Here is a 14,187-nt window from a genome sequence, read left to right as displayed (position 1 = left end):
TAGAGTAGCATGGGGAGCTGCATCAAACCAGTTTCAGGACTGAAGACCACAACAACAACAACAACCTTCAAGCAGCTTTTTCAACTGGGCAACCCAACCAATAAAGAAGAAGTGTTGCAAAACACGTTTTCCAATACACAATGTCAGCTAAAAAAATGTTATGAGTGCTACTTATCAATTAATCTTTGTAATGCATAAATGCCCGGACATTTATGAAGTTTGGGAATTTATCCAGGCGTTTATCCTGAGCATTTGCCCCAACTTATAAATCTCCAGGCATTTTACACCACTGATAATGATGAGGTCCCATACTCCGAGGAGCGTAGGGGACGATGCGGGAGACCCGCACCGCTGTACTAGGCAAAGTCCTAGTGGAGGTGGTTTGCCATTGCCTTCCTCCGACCGTAATAATCATTGTGAGCTAATCAGAGTTCTTGTTACTTAGATTTAAACGATTATTCCTCCTTCACGTGGGCGAAGACTAAGGTCCCTGGTTCTGAGTGGTACACCTAGATTTTAGATTTTTATCCATCGAAAAAGGACTCTTTCTTGCATCTCGCACAATGCAATTGTCACGGATCGATGGCCGCCTACAGCGCGCCTGCTCTGCAGAAATGGCACATAGCAAATTACCTGTCCTAGACCTGCTCGAGGGATATTTTCAACGCCAGAAGTTTATAACAACTGGTCCTTCTATGTTAACTTCTATGTCGTGTGCCAGCTAACGAAAGCACACAAGGCTGCAGAAAATTTCACCTCCTCCTCACCATAATAAGAGGAAAAAAGAAAAGGAAGTTATTAGCCTTGAAATCATTGGCAGTAGTTAATATTGTATACAGTTGTCATGCAGTGTAATATAATCGGCTATACTGGCTAAGGGGATGTGCATAATACATTATAAACTGCCATGCAACATCATCTAGTACTTTAAATGCTTCGTTTTCTAATCTAAGTCCCTCAGTATGACCTTATTTAATTCGACTATAGCCTATTACCCTTGTTTCAAGACATTGCCCATTCCGTTCAACTGATCTTGCAAGCCCTGTGGCCTCACTGGCAGAATTAGAGACTTTGAATATGCTCCAAGTTTGTATTTCTTCTCCCTGAACTTCCTTTCGAAACTTCACCTCGTTTTTCCTTTACTGATTGCTCAGAGCGACAGGCGCTGTAGCGATAAACGCAATAAATGTAGGTTTGCGCGTATATGGTCTAGCTTGTAAAGTATTAGGATCAATGTCAGTTTGTCTCTCTGGACCTAAATGGATCTTTCCTGAGGTCAGTGTCTACCTTTTTTTTTTTTCGACTCTGCTGTAAATAATACGTGTCAGATGCAAGCTCATTGGTGCCTCGTGCATAGCAACTCACAACAACCTCCGGACACCAAGAAAAGCGTCAAGTAAAAGCTCATTGTGTGCTCAGCTCTTCACGGTTGTGGTGTGTGCGGTTCATAGCCCAAGGCCTTTTTTGTTTTATTTTATGAATGCCACAAACTGTGTATCAATAACGTGATGATGAAAGCATCGTTTTGTGAAATGTGTACGGCAGCTAAATTGTAGGAATGCAAATAGCTGTTCCAGGAACTTGATGTTTCGATCACTTCAAGGTGTCGTCATATTTCGTTTCACTATTATATTTGAAGCATTGAATGATGACGGCTGCTTTGTTTGATTCTTTCAGTCGGATGTGTGGTTGGTATTCCTTGCACCTCCTCTGCACTGTTCTAGTAGTCTGCTCTTGGTAATACATTGCCACATTCGAATGGGATGCGGTAAACGCCCGGCTTTCGGAGTCCTTGGTCGTCTTTAACATTATAAAATATGGTTTCTGTCGTTATTGGTGGGAGCGAAATTCATTGGATTCAGTGACTGTGGCAATAAAGATCTCGGAAAATCTATTACACTTTGACATTGACTTCAATACAAGCAAAACTTGGCAACCGTCGGTCAGTTTGTTAAGATCCCACGGACGACATCACCCATCAGAGCTAGAAAACGCTGAGAGAATGTGCGATTTGCGGAATAACAGTGCTGACCCAGGAAAAGAAAACTGAAACGGTACTGTTAGTACACTCCAATTAAAGCATTCGCAAGCCATTAACATCAGAGTGTCACTAGACTGAATGTCTGTGGCCTAACGAGACTTTTTCTATTTCATACTCGTGAAATATGGCCTTTGGATATGAGAATGAAACCATCTGTGTTATATTTTAATGTGTCACACTTCTCGTTTTCTGCCTATACCATTCCATGAGTGTGTGACTGCGTGAAGTTTGAATGTGCTGGGATTTAGAAAGGGGAGGGATAAGCCAAAGACAGAATGTAGTGAGCTTTGTCAAAATATAACCTTTGGGAAAGCAAAGCAGAGACTACCTAGTCTGAGGTGTGGAGACTGTTGAGGAGCTCTTGCTGGTATGGTGAATAAAAGGTGTAAAATGAGTCATATCATTGTGGATAATGTTCGCAACGTGGGACATCACACACATCCATGCCCGAGGCAGGATTCGAACCTGCGACCGCAGCGGTCACGCGTTTCCAGACTGAAGCGCCTAGAACCGCTCGGCCACACCGGCCGGCCCTTGAATCAGTAATAATAATAATAATAATTATTATTATTATTAAATCAAACAAGTAATTAAACGAATAATAATAATTACAATAATAATAATAGAAGCAGTTCGTCGATGTTACTTTTTGTCTCCGAATGGATATTTTCAACACAGATCTCCATACAGTAACTGAGTTCGGGGTGAAATAATGACTCCGTGAATATTACATCTCAGTAAAATTATAACAATTTACCTTTCACCTGAGGGAGTTACACAGTACGATATAATGATTTTGATGGTCCTTAGTTACGCCTTACGTAATAATTTGGTAATTTTCGGTGAGCTGCCTTGATGAATGATAACGGACGGCATGGGTTCCCGCCATTGTGTGTTCGCTAGCCCATGTCTGTCGAAGACGTTTGTTTCAACCCCTTGGTGTGGAATAACAGCGTAGCAAAGCTAAATTCATTAATTAATATAGAATTTTAAGCTTCGCGGTAGATGTCATTGTTGAGCCAATCCACCACGACTTACTGTAGTAAAAATACATCAGATACGGTTGCTATCACGATAGTTAGTAACATAATTCGTGCATTCGGCAGTGTGCAGTTACACAAAGCCCCACAAGAATCTCCGTTTTGTTGCGCTTTCCGACAGTATAAGTTTAGTCGGAATATCTAATGTGCATACGCCCCTTTCCTTGCAGATTTTACATGTAAGTGTGTGAATGTTATGTCGCACGCTGCTACGTTGAACGACACTGAATTTAACCCATGCCACCACTACCCTACAGCATGAGTGAAGTTCTTTTGTACCTAGGAAACCAAATAAGGTAAAATTCTTAACTTCAGTAACTAATTGAAACGTGATTGTCATGCCAAGAGTCAACGTTATATACAACCCCTTAGTGAAAACAATGTTTTTGAGCTATAAATGTAGATAACTATAAAGAATCACATTTTGAGATCGATGTAACCAGATCACTACTCCATTGTCTTAGCAAACGCAGATTGGGTTGAACCTTACTGCAAAGAATGATTTTAAATATCTAGTTAAAGACTGCAGGAAGAATGAATAAAGCTTTAATGGAACAGAAGCCAATAATAGCCCAACCATGATAAAGCAAAGGATTACCGCCTTCTGTAATGAATGTGTTGAGGTACTGTTAGCGTTATCCGTTGCGTTTTTAAGTTGATTAGGTATCAGGTTTCTTGTTGAACCAGTAAATATAAAATAACTGAAATCGAGCAGTTATGTTTAAATAAAATCACTGTACCAAGAACCCCAAGGTACAGTAAGTGTTTGATATGCGCCTAGGAACGATTAGAGAGTATAAACAGGTATAGCCCCAGTTTACACAGGCATGAAATCAGAGCAAAATAACACAGAATAGAAGAGTTTTCATACACCATGGTTAGATTCTACCCCCACCGACGGTAACCGAGCCAAGTGAACAACATATTAGCGTTAAAGCGTTTAGCGGATTCCAGAGTTAGAACTCGGCTACAAACAGTGGCACGACACGAAGAATACTTCACAGTTATTTTGGAGTCCAAGCGCTGAGTATGCGTAACATTACAGGTCACAGCACCTGAAAAGGACGACTGCGTCGCTCAAATACTTCTATCTGTACCTGACTACTTTTCAGTTCACACTCAAGTGCTTGGTAGAGCGTTCATCGATAACACATGAGAAAAATGAAAACCTAAATCTTCTGGTGCGAGCTCTGATTTGTCTTATTACAATGGTCATTTCTCCCTATATAGGTGGGAATCACCAAAAGACTTTCGCTTTCCGACAAAAATATCGAGAAAAGAACTCACCCTAACAAAAACACGTTGGTTTTAATGATAGCCACCTCAAGTCGCATATCATATCCGTGACGCTCTCTGCCCTGCTTCGCAATAATAGGAAACGACCTGCCTTCCTATGACCTTTTCCCATGTCCTTTGTTAGTCCTACCCGGCAAAGGCCTCATATCGCGTACTATGCGATAGTTCCAAATTAACCTGTTCGTAATCGTAACCTTAGGTATCTAATTGAATCAACAACCTTCAAATTTTGCGCGATTTATCGTGCAACTGAAATCTGACAGAATTTTTTTCATGCTCGTTTGGAGGACCTCACACGAGTTACTGCTTAGAGCCAATTGCCACTTTTGGCACCCTTAGAGCTAACTGCCACTTTTCGCACCATATAGATGTCTTGTCTACATCATTTTGCAATTTCTTTTGAACGTCTGGTATCATTACCAGTCGGTAAAAGACAGCCTCATCTAGAAACATTATAAAAGAGCTGCTCAAATTGTCTCTTAAATCGTTTATACAGATTAAGAGCAGCTGAGGGCCTATAACTTCTATGGGCTACACCAGATGCGAGTTGTGTTTCTCTAGATGACTTCTCGGCACTTACTATGAACTGTAACATTTCTGACAGGAAATCACATTGTCGTCAGCACAACTGAGAAGACATAGGCACACAATCTGATTAAAAGCCGCGTCTAATGAACGGTGTCAAGAGCTTTCTGAAAATCTAGAAATGTGGTATCTAATTGAGATCCCCTATCGATATCAATCTTCTTGTGAATAAAGAGCCACCTGTGTTCAACAGGAATGATATTTTGTGAGGCATGCTGGTTCTGTGTCAATGTAGCGTTTCTTTCAAGGTAATGTTCGAACACAGTACACGTTGAAAAATTCTATTTTGTATAAAATGGAATTTTGCTGAATACCATCAATCATCTTCAGTCGCTGGTCTGTGACTGATATCGACAGCATACATTACTTGGTGTGAATAAAGAGGCGGTTGTGTTCCAAAATAACGATATTTTCTGAATCCGTGCTATCTGTGTGTCACAATAGCGTTTCCTTCGAGGTATTTGATAATGTTCGAACCCAGGATACGGTCAAAAGTTCTCTTGTGCATAAAATTGAATCAAAAACTCGGCGGAATACTATTAGGGGTAATCAAAAGCGTTTCGTTCAAAGGCCGTTCGCTCTAGAATCGGTATATCCTATCAGGAAAAATCTAGGTGAGCATTGGGACAATCATCCTACCGATGGACCAGGACGAAGATACCAGTTTGGTAAAAACGCGTGTCCTGCAGCCTGAAGAAGTCCGCAATTGGCGCTGCACATCCAAGAGCTACTGTCGGCTCTTTAACGGACCGAAGGAAGTGATCAGTAGTATATCGCGGGTGTTCGAGCGTCTCCCACTTGAACTTGCGTAACTTCTGCGTTACGGCATTTGCGACATGGAGACGCCTATTATCAAGAAGAAGCAGCACTCAGAACTTGGCGCACAATCCCACAACGATGGTTTTCGAAAGACGCGCTGCCTCATACATGTTCTTCATTCTCCGATGGACGTCTACCGGTGTCTGTTCTTCAGCAGCAGTGAAAAGAATAAAAGCACGTTGGTCCTGTTTGGCGCATTTGGAGTAAAGTCGCAATAGTTCACTTTTCCGTATTTACTGCAAGCACGTCTGAAAGACACTAATTCCTTGTCTTTTTTTTTTTCCTTTATTGTAATTTTAATCACCTCATACAAGGCGGGCTGGCAGCAGCTTTATACGCTGCTCTTCAGCCTTATGGGGTACAATAATATGATATAGGTGACACAGACAATACAAAAAATGGCGGGCAAAGAAAGTAGTTACAAAAAACAAAAAACAAGAAGCCGTTCACGTTGGACGATAAAAACACTAACACTTGTTGACACGGCGCACAAAACACGGAGAACGGCGACGGCACATGTGAACAGTTGAGTTGTAAACGCACAAAACACAAAACGAAGCACACACACTAGACACTGATGGCGAAGATCTCCGGCGCGCGAATGTTCACTATGCGTGTGCGAGTCCGGGGACCTGCCAAGAGAGGAGGAGGAGGAAGGGGAGTGGGAGAGGGAGAGGGGAGAGCAGAGATGCCACGGGCAGGGGAGAAAGGGGGGAGGGAGGAAGGGGGAGGGGAAGCCCGGGGGAAGAGGGGTGGAGGGAGGGGACGGGGGAAAAGGAAAGAGAAGGGAAGGGAAGAGAAGGGAGGGAGGGAGGGTGCCTAAAGGAAAGGACACCGGAAGTGGGGGGTGGGTCAGGGTCAAAGTTGATAGGAGGGGTAGATGGAGGGGAGGAGGACATCATCAGGGAGGGGGAGCTGGCGGAAGCCACCTTGGGAGAGGGTAAGGAGGGTGGAGAGATGGAGACCAGGTGGGACGTGGGCATACAGGCGCGGCAGCGGGCAGGGGTGGGAGAGGATCGGGGAGACGAGCGGGTGAGGAGGATCGAGTTTGCGGGAGGTGTACAGGATCTGTATCCTTTCAAGGAAAAGGAGGAGGTGGGGGAAGGGGATGAGATCGTACAGGATCCACGTAGGGGAGGGGAGACGGATGCGATAGGCGAGGCGGAGAGCATGGCGTTCAAGGATTTGGAGGGATTTATAAAAGGAAGGGGGGGCGGAGATCCAAGCCGGATGGGCATAACAAAGGATAGGGCGGATGAGGGATTTATAAGTGTGGAGGATGGTGGAGGGGTCCAGACCCCACGTGCGGCCGGAGAGGAGCTTGAGGAGACTGAGGTGGGAGCGTGCCTTGGCTTGGATTGTCCGGAGGTGGGGAGTCCAGGAGAGGCGACGGTCGAGGGTGACGCCAAGGTACTTAAGGGTGGGAGTGAGGGCGATAGGACGGCCATAGATGGTGATGTAAAAATCAAGGAGGCGGAAGGAAGGGGTGGTTTTGCCTACAATGATCGCCTGGGTTTTGGAGGATTGACCTTGAGCAACCACTGGTTGCACCAAGCGGTGAACCGGTCAAGATGGGATTGGAGAAGGTGTTGGGAGCGCTGTAGGGTGGGGGCAAGGGCAAGGAAGGCGGTGTCATCGGCAAACTGGAGAAGGTGGACGGGGGCTGACGGCGGCGGCATGTCCGCCGTGTACAAAAGGTACAGAAGGGGGGAGAGGACAGAGCCTTGGGGCACACCGGCAGACTAATTCCTTGTCTACATGGCCGTGCTTTAATACCAGCATCGGAGTCGCGCTACGTTGCATATACGCTGCAGCAACGCCCTCAGACGGAAACTCTAGGTTTCGTGTTTGTGTGTGTGTGTATGTGTGTGTGTGTGAGGTGAGCCAAAGTACTATCATGCATTAAGGCTGGACTTCCGGGATGTCTGGGTACAGGGATTTATTCAAGCTTATTTCAGACGTAAGCAGGGAGGAGAGTTCGTAGCATGTGGGCCTACTAAAGGCCAGTTACTGAGTGGGGGGGGGGGGGGGGGGGTTCGATGACTGCACGAGGAAACCGCACTCGCTGCCACCGTTGTGGAGCGATAGAGCCAGTATATTCCAGGTGTCGGGTAGTGGGCCTGAGTTCATCGATCCTATGAAGGATTTTCTGCATTGCACGTGTGATGTGACCGGAGATCCGTGGGATGTTCAGTTCGGCGTGACGTTCGGCAAACCGGGCCCATCTTGGAGTTCCTAAGATGATGCGGAGGCGTCTGTTTTCATCTACGTCTACATCTACATGCTCTGCGAATCACATTTAAGTGCCTAGCAGAGGGTTCATCGAACCACCTTCATAATTCTCTATTATTCCAATCTCGTATAGCAAGCGGAAAGAATGAACACCTATATCTTTCCGTACGAGCTCTGATTTCCCTTATCTTATCTTGGTGATCGTTCCTCCCTATGTAAGTCGTTGTCAACAAAATACTTTCGCATTCGGAGGAGAAATTTAGTGATTGGAATTTCGTGCGAAGGTTCCGTCGCAACGAAAAAAGCCTTTCTTTTAATGATGTCCATCTCACATCCTGTATTATTTCTGTGACACTCTCTCCCATATTTCGCGATAATACAAAACGTGCTGCCTTTCGTTGAACTTTTTCGATGTACTCCGTCAGTCCCATCTGGTAAGGATTCCACACCGCGCAGCAGTATTCTAAAAGAGGACGGACAAGCTTAGCGGAGGCAGTCTCCTTAGTAGGTCTGTTACATTTTCTAAGTGTCCTGCCAATAAAACGCAGCCTTTGGTTAGCCTTCCGCCACAACATTTTCTATGTGTTCCTTCCAATTTAAGTTGATCGTATTTGTAATACCTAGGTATTTAGTTGAATTTACGGCTTTTAGATTAGGCTGATTTATCGTGTAACCTAAGTTTAACGAGTTCCTTTTAGCACTCTTGCGGATGACCTCCCACTTTTCGTTAATTAGGGTCAACTGCCACTTTTCGTACCATTCCGATATTTCTTCTAAATCGTTTTGCAGTTTGTTATGATCTTCTGATGACTTTATTAGTCCATAAACGACAACGTCATCTGCAAACAACCGAAGACGGCTGCTCAGATTGTCTCCCAAATCGTTTATATAGATAAGGAACTGCAAAGGGCCTATAACAACACTACCTTGGGGAACGCCAGAAATCACTTCTGTTTTACTCGATGACTTTCCGTCAATTACTACGAACTGTGACCTCTCTGACAGGAAATCACAGATCCAGTCACATAACTGAGGCGATATTCCTAGCACGCAATGTTTTGAATGACGTAGTGGCCGAAGACTGGATGGGCTGCTAGTGTCCGAAGTGGAGCAGCCGTAAAGAGCTGCAGGTAAAACTGTGGCTCGATATAGCCGAAGATTCATTCCAACATTCATCTGGCAACTGCTCAACTATGGGCACAATTGGTGTAGAAGGGATAAGAGTTGAATCCTCTTGTTGTGGATGTGACACGGACCGCGCATCCGAACGTTGAGCGTTGAGCGTGCCGAGTTTCTGACGTCATAGCGTGGAATAGCACGTTCGGGTGTCTTTCCGAACGTGCAGAGCAGTATCTGGCAAGTCAGATATTCTTAGCGTGCGTCTGAGCGTTGACCAATGTAATGGCACAACGCCACCTACATCACACGCACGCCGTCCCTCTTCAGTACAGAGTTGTGAGGCGCCATATCGGCATTCATTTCAAGCTTATATGTATATATGCCGTTTCTGAGCACCAGCAAATTCAGAATCACTGGAAAACTCGTTGTTAACTGTGTGATTTGTTCCAATAAAATAACGAGAAACATCATGTTCGTGGCAAAAGAATTATTGTAACTTGCGTATTATGAGAGTAGGCTATTTGAAGGCAGCGACACACAGAAGATCCACCCAAAACGCATTGTTCTTGGTACAATTTGTTATAAGTAAATTTCAATTAGTAACATATCTACGATAAGATTTTCTGCAACTGGTAACATACTTTAATTACTTGTAGTGTGTGTCTGTTGCTGGTTTAGCGTAATGAGTAGCGACACTCTGGTATGGATTTGGTAGTTGGGGCGAAAGTTCGCGTTTTGACACTCCTAAATTTTATTTCCTAACATTCGCGTTTTTATTAGGCTCTGATACTTTATTATTAGTTTAATATAAGTATATACTATAATATTTGATGTTATGTGAATATAAGTTTACCTTTCTTTGAGGGGTGACTTTGTTGGATTGGTTTAATCTACAGGACAGCTTGTGCTACTTGTATAAAGATATTTTGCTCCTTTTTCTTTTACGCTTCGTAATTCACATGTCGCAAAGATTCTGCTACTGGGTAGGATCAGTGATTAAGTAAGACTGACCTTGGGGTTTTACTAAAATGTGGGAATGATGAAATAATGTTTATCTTATGCGGAGAAGTATTCCAAATTTGTACCGCACTGTTTGTAATGGAAATTTTATATGTCTCTGTCCTTAATGATTGGACATGGTACTTTTCGTGGACGATGGAAAAAATGTGCGTTTTAATAGAGCTAACGTGGGAATTTTACGCGCGCACGCTGAGTAAACAATGTGATTTACGAACTAGAAACATCCCTCAACTGCCGCTGGAGTGCGTTGCGATCGCGTATACCACGGTGGGGCCCACGTACCGTATGCACAAGTCGCATCGTTCCTGAGCGTTCAGCAGCACGTTGAACTTGGCACGCTCAACGTTAAGGTTCGACAGCACGGTCCGTGTGCCGACGGCTTAAGGAGTTTTCTGTCCAGGGAGGAAACTCTATGATCGCCCCTTATGTAACCGCACTTAGTCACCGAGCTGTGACTGAAATAGGCGGCTGGGGTGTGCTGGTTTTTTACCATTGTACTTTGCCAAAAGACTGGGTAGCCAAAAGATTTCCCTCATTATTAATTTCGCAGTCAAAAACAGACGTTTCAAAGAAGGGACATAGGTCGCCTCGTAGGGAATTGTCGGAAAAGGCCGCGCGAGATGGCCGCTTTGTATCGAACAGGCGAGCGTCGGCGCTGCGCAGCCGTGCAGTGCGTCGGCGTGCGGGGCGACTGTTACTTAATGGTGACGGGCTTTATCGGGTTGGTTGCGCGGAAAATGACAGTTGCGTGGAAGAGGCGGGGGTTGAGAGAGAGAGAGAGAGAGAGAGAGGGAGAGAGAGAGAGTTTAGGGCCCGGTGCGGCGCAGCGCGGCCTGTCCCGGCTTCCCTTTTCCCTGCTCGTCCGCGGCCCTTCGCCGCCCTTCCGCCCTCCCTTGCCCCCAAGGGGGTTTTATTCCCCTCCGCTTCCCCCTCGCACCCGCGGCGCGGACGACCGCCAGCAACGGCAGCTAATGTTCTCCTCTCTTAATAGAGTGCGCTGAAAGCTGCACAGCTCGCCTCTGCTCGGCTAAAAGCCATTTAATGAACCAAACAGAGCGGGAGCAGAAAGACCTTGTTAAAGTGATGAGGTCCATCTCTCTCCCGGCGGCGGCGCAAGGCAGCGGCGTCGGCGTCGGCGTCGGCGGCGGCGTGGGCGGCCGCTGCCCAGCCCGGCTCGGCTTCACGCCTGCCTCCAGGTGGCCCTACCGCTCCTGCCGCCCTGCTAGCTACTACGGCTCGCCTGCCTGCGCTCTAATTTAGTTACGCGTATTAGCGCGTCCCGGCCCAGGGGACGCCGCGCCAAAAAAGGAATCTCTCTTCGCGGTCGCCGTCGTCCAGACGCGCTTTTTTAATAAAAATATCTCCCTCCTCTCTCCTCCAACACTCCCTCCTACCCCCCCTCCTCCTCTCGTTGTTGTTGCTGCGGTGGACATTGGCGCGCAAATTAGGAGCAGGACCTCCGACTTGCCGGTACCAGTGCCTCGCCGGCCGTGATGAAGTGGTGGCGTACAGCCACCTGTAAAAGAAAACGAAAAAAAAACCTGCGCAACACGAAGCAACCGACGGAATGACGCATCTGCGCGTCGGAAACTCTGCTACAGAGTAGGCAATGCAGACGAAACACTACTTTTCGACAAAGGAAAGGACACTGCTCGCGTTAGTAAGAAACTAAGCTCACAATACACGATCACAATGTAATGGTTCAATAAGCAAAAGTGCCTGTATAGTAAAGCAAGATACAGGGTGGCGCAAAATATATGTTACAAAGTTTTGCATACTACGACATAATCTGCATCTACGTCTACGTCTCCCTCTACATCCATACTCCGCAAGCCACCTGACGGTGTGTGGTGGAGGGTACCTTGAGTACCTCTATCGGCTCTCCCTTCTATTCCAGTCTCGTATTTTTCGTGGAAAGAAAGATTGTCTGTATGCCTCTGTGTGGGCTCTAATCTCTCTGATTTTATCCTCATGGTCTCTTCGCGAGATATACATAGGAGGAAGCAATATACTGCTTGACTTCCCGGTGAAGGTGTGTTCTCGAAACTTCAACAAAAGCCCGTACCGAGCTACTGAGCGTCTCTCTTGCAGAGTCTTCCACTGGAGTTTATCTATCATCTCCGTAACGCTTTCGTGATTACTAAATGATCCTGTAAAAGCGCACTGCTCTCCGTTGGATCTTCTCTATCTCTTCTATCAACCTTATCTGATACGGATCCCATACCGGTGAGCAGTATTCAAGCAGTGGGCGAACAAGTGAACTGTAACCTACTTCTTTTGTTTTCGGACTGCACTTCCTTAGCATTCTTCCAATGAATCTCATCCGGCATCTGCTTTACCGACGATCAATTTTATATGGTCATTCCATTTTCAATCACTCCTAATGCGTACTCCCCGATAACTTATGGAATTAACTGCTTCCAGTTGCTGACCTGCTATATTGTAGCTAAATGATAAAGGATCTTTCTTTCTATCTATTCGCAGCACATTACACTTGTCTACATTGAGGTTCAATTGCCATTCCCTGCGCCATGCGTCAATTCGCTGCAGATCCTCCTGCATTTCAGTACAATTTTCCATTGTTACAACCTCTCCATATACTACAGCTTCATCCGCAAAAAGCCTCAGTGAACTTCCGATGTTATCCACAAGGTCATTTATATATATTATGAATAGCAACGGTCCTACGACACTACCCTGCGACGCACCTGAAAGCACTCTTACTTCGGAAGACTTCTCTCCATTGAGAATGCCATGCTGCATTCTGTTATCTAGGAACTCTTCAATCCAATCACACAATTGGTCTGATACTCCATATGCTCTTCCTTTGTTCATTAAACGACTGTGGGGAACTGTATCAAACGCCTTGCGGAAGTCAAGAAACGCTGCATCTACCTGTGAACCCGTGTCTATGGCCCTCTGAGTCTTTTTCGAAACCCATGCGGATTTCTACAGAGTAGATTTCTAGTCTCCAGAAAAGTCATTATACTCGAACACAATAGGTGTTCCAAAATTCTACAACTGATCGACGTTAGAGCTATAGGTCTACAGTTCTGCACATCTATTCGACGTCGCTTCTTGAAAACGGGGATGACCTGTGCCCATTTCCAATCTTTTGGAACACTACGCTCTTCTAGAGACCTACGGTACACTTCTGCAAGAACGGGGCAAATTCGTTCTCGTACTCTGTGTAAAATCGAACTGGGAGCCCATAAGCTCCAGCGGCCTTTCCTCTTTTCAGCAATTTCAATTGTTTTTCTGTCCCTATGTCATCTATTTGCATATCTACCATTTTGTCATCTGTGCGACAATCTAGAGAAGGAACTACAGTAAAGTCTTCCTCTGTGAAACAGCTTTGGAAAAAGACATTTAGTATTTCGGCCTTTAGTTTGTCATCCTCTGTTTCAGTACCATTTTGGTCACAGAGTGTCTGGACATTTTGTTTTGATCCACCTACCGCTTTGACATAAGACCAAAATTTCTTAGGATTTTCTGCCAAGTCAGTACGTAGAACTTTACTTTCGAATTCTTTGAACGCCTCTCACATAGCCCTCCTCACACTACATTTCGCTTCGTGTAATTACTGTTTGTCGTTAAGGCTGATAGGTTCTTGTTATGATATACTAAGGTGACAAAGAACATGAAATAGCCGCACGCACATGTAGAGATGGCGGCAGTATCGTGCACACTTGGTATAAAAGGGCAGTGCATTGGTGCAGCTTGTCATATTTAGTCAGGTGATTCATGTGAAAACATTTCCGACGCGCTTATGGGCACACGACGGAAATTAACACAATTTGAATGCGGAGTGGTAGTTGGAGCTAGACGCTTGGGATTTTTCATTTCGGAAATCGTATTTCGAGATCAACAGAGTCAAGAGTGTCCGGAGAAATAAAATTTCAGACATTACCTCTCACCACGGATAACGCAATGGCCAATGGCCTTCACTTAACGACCGAGAACGGCGGAGTTTGCTCAGAGCTCTCAGTGCTAACAGACGAACAATACTGCGTGAAATAACTGCAGAAATAAATG

This window comes from Schistocerca nitens, chromosome 4 (assembly GCF_023898315.1).
Source record: "Schistocerca nitens isolate TAMUIC-IGC-003100 chromosome 4, iqSchNite1.1, whole genome shotgun sequence".
In the NCBI taxonomy this organism is placed as follows: Eukaryota; Metazoa; Arthropoda; class Insecta; order Orthoptera; family Acrididae; genus Schistocerca; species Schistocerca nitens.
The sequence above is the reverse complement of the archived record's forward strand: the minus strand, read 5'-3'. Positions refer to the sequence as shown.